At 37.1% G+C, this 3,472-nt stretch overlaps 1 long non-coding RNA gene across 1 annotated transcript; it reads left to right on the forward strand.

The window, feature by feature from the left end:
- The first annotated feature begins 1,493 nt into the window (after window positions 1-1,493).
- On the forward strand, window positions 1,494-3,052 carry LOC121264095. The gene is made up of 4 exons (XR_005940452.1): window positions 1,494-1,641; window positions 1,736-1,796; window positions 2,078-2,240; window positions 2,980-3,052. It is a non-coding gene; the product is annotated as an uncharacterized LOC121264095 (long non-coding RNA).
- Window positions 3,053-3,472: the final 420 nt, after the last annotated feature.

Consider the following 3,472-nt stretch of genomic DNA (forward strand, 5'->3'; position numbering starts at 1 on the left):
AATCCATGTGTCTTTATTTATTTATTTTTATTTACTTATTTGCTATTTATTTTATGGATGAACTCGAAGAGCACCGTATTGAAGCCCAAATCATCATTGTGGGCCGAGAATAATTCTTTCCTCCATTCTGGTCTATTGTGAAAATTAAAACATTAACACCCACAATATGCTTTCGAATGTCGACGTGTCTAAAGATTTCTAGGCTGAAATAGTCAACACAACTTGCTATTTGGTTAACTGCTTTCCAACCATAGCTATTGAATTGAAAACTCCAAATGAGGTATGGTCTAGAACTCCTGCTGATTATTCAAATTTGAGATTTTTTTTGTTGTTCTCCATATTTTCATGTTAATGAAGGAAAACTTGAGTCAATGGCAAAGAAGCACATATTCATTGGATATGCCAATGATGTAAAAGGATTCAGGTTATGGTGTACTGATCCTAAATCACCCAAGTTTGTAATTAACAAGGATGTGGTATTTGATGAATAATACATGCTTAATCTGAGAAAGGAGCTTTCTGTTTCTACATGTGAATAGCAGTGTAATGGCAAGAAGGTGGAGTTGCAGGTTAAAGCTTCACAAGGAGTGCCAGGCGACACTCAAGATTATACTATTGCTAATGAGCATGATTCTGATTCTGATAGTGGCGCACAGAGTGAGCAAGACTACAATATAGCTACTAGTAGACAGAGGAGGCAGATCAAACTATCTCAAAGATATGCTCATGCAGAGATGGTGATGTATGCACTTACCACGACAGAGGATATTGATGGTCAGGAGCCTTTTACTTATTCAGAAGCTATCAAGAGTAAGGAGTCTGTACAGTGCTACGCAACGATGACTGAAGAGATTGAGTTTCTTCATAAGAACCAAACCTGGAATTTGGTTAAGTTGCCTTAGAAGATGACGATTGTTGGGTGCAAATGTGTCTTCAAGAGAAAAGATAGAATCCAGGGTGTTGCAGATGCAAGGTACAAAGCACTCTTAATTGCAAAGGGCTACAGTCTGAGAGAAGGTGTGGACTTCAATGAAGTTTTCTCTCAAGTTGTGAAACACAGGTCAAACTGCGTGTTGCTTGCCATGGTTGCGTTGTATAATATAGAGCTACAACAACTTGATGTTAAAACATCGTTTCTGCATGTTGAGCTTGAGGAGACCATTTATATGCATCAGCCAGAGAGATTCATCGTTGAAGGTAAATAAGATCATGCGTGCAAATTAAAGAAAGCACTTCAGGAGAAACTTCCACTATTTTACTTTTTGCGATGACTTTTATATCTATTGCAGCGATTTACGTTGTCGCAAAAATATATTATTACTATAGCAGCATCTTATTTCCGTCGAATAGGGAATCGCCATAATAAATCATTATTACTGCAAAAAATGGCTTCGTAAAAGTCATATCTAGCCAATTAATGCTTATTTGCGGCGAATGATAACTGTTGGAAATGTGGTTTTAAAGGCAGGCGCGAATACGCACAAAAACTCCATTTTCTCTCTACCTGCAAATTAATCAATACCCACCCATTTCTGTTGCCACACAGCTGTCCTCTTCCACTGAAAACCACCAATGACAGCAAATCTGCCTCCACCGATTTGGCGCCCGCGGCTAGCATGTTCTACATTTCCTCTTGGCACGGTAAACACCAACTTTTTTTTGTGTATTTCTCGGTTTTCTGCGATTTCCATTTCAAAAATTGACCTGTTTCGACATTTTCTAAGCTGATTAATAGGGTTTCGTTGATCGCGTCCTCTCCATCCTTTCCTCCACTCGGTTGTTGCCGATTAACATTGGTAAGATTCTCTTATATAATTTCGGGATGTTTGAATCTGAAAGCATGTCCTTTTTTGCACGAGAAAAATTTTGTTGGGCTGCATTTTGTTTACTTGTTGATATGGGTATTAGATGTTCATAATTTTTGGGTGATATTTTTAATTTGCACACTACGGTTTGATGGATTTTTGCATGAAATCCCTATTTTGTGATGGACACTTTCTCTGGGTTGCAGAGTCTGTTGAGCAAGAACATTATTATTCCAATTTGTGTTGAGTTTGTCTTCAAAGGTTTGATATAGGTGTCAAATTGTGTTACTGGTTTGTGAATTTGTTGTTGGGTAAAGCAACGTAATTTGCATCGAAATGGAGGACCCCTTTATCCATCAGTTTCTGTTTCACATGGGTTTGAGAGCTGTAAATGGAGGACCATGGAATGCCCATTTAAACATGCCTATGGGTAGGGTATTTCTCTCTTCTTTTAGCTTCTTTTTCTTCTTCTTCTTCTTCTTTTCTTTGGATCTGCTTGTATTTATGTGGTGATTGTCGTCTTCTTTGTTTATCCGTAAGCTATTAAAATGGGTTGTGGTCCTGATAACTCCTTATCAGTGTCTCCATCACCTTTTTATTGCTTTATACTCTATGTGTGTCTATGTTCTTATAACTTCCAAATTAAGTTTATATAGAAATTGGATACAATATTTGTCGTGGCTCTTTTTTTGAAGTGAAATTTCACCGTCACTTCTTCATCTAAATCTCAATAATTGCTTTGAGACATTGACCAAGCTATCCCATTATAATCTTGTGGCATCAAGCTAAGGAGTAGTTTGGGACATTTTGAAATAATTCTATATTCAGAAATTAGGAGTTAAAGCTTATCATGAAGAATATGGATCATCTATCGAGTATATTCAATATGATATATACCCAATGGAAAAGTGGGTAAATTGTAAAGAGAAAACATGAAGAAATTAGGACATTTGAAGTACTTTCTCTAATTAAATTAAGTCTCTCCAACCTTTGAGATGAGTGAGTACTTCTCTGGCCTTCTAGCTCTTTAGTCCTTTGGGCGTGTTATTTCCATCTGTTTTACCTTCCAGCCTCCCATTCCATTACTTATTCTTCTTTTCTTAGCAATTAAAGTTTCTCCTGAAGATTCTATTGGCACTGCTACTTTTCTGTCTTCATATTTCTTTTATTGCAGAACTTTCCTAGTGAACGCTTGCTACTAGTGAATGAGATGCTTGGTTCTATTGATGAAAATGAGCCGCTTCAGGTTTGCCCTTGCTCCTGGCCTTTAAAGTACAGACTTCTGGATTTTGCTGAATCTTTTTTGTGTCATGTGATTAATTTTTTTTTACGAAACTCAAGGAACTTTCCAGCCCGGGAGTTTTGGAGTCTCTTAGACTCACACAGGACATCGGGTATACACTAAAGAATTATGAGGGCCTCATATCAAGTTGGTGTATCAAGATTTTTAGGCTTGATTTTGTGTTCTCTACTGAATATATTCTACCATTGGTTGACCTGAACTTATAAAAAAAAAACATTGGTTGACTTGACCATTGTGATGAGTAATTTATGGTATTTCCTTTTAGATAATTGTGTGTTTATAACATTTCAGCATCTTGGGCTTAGCATCTTGGGCTTTGGGTCTAGTTGCACCATTTTGGATATACTAGTTGCACCATTCTGGC

The sequence above is a fragment of the Juglans microcarpa x Juglans regia genome, chromosome 5D, assembly GCF_004785595.1.
Source record: "Juglans microcarpa x Juglans regia isolate MS1-56 chromosome 5D, Jm3101_v1.0, whole genome shotgun sequence".
NCBI lineage: Eukaryota > Viridiplantae > Streptophyta > Magnoliopsida > Fagales > Juglandaceae > Juglans > Juglans microcarpa x Juglans regia.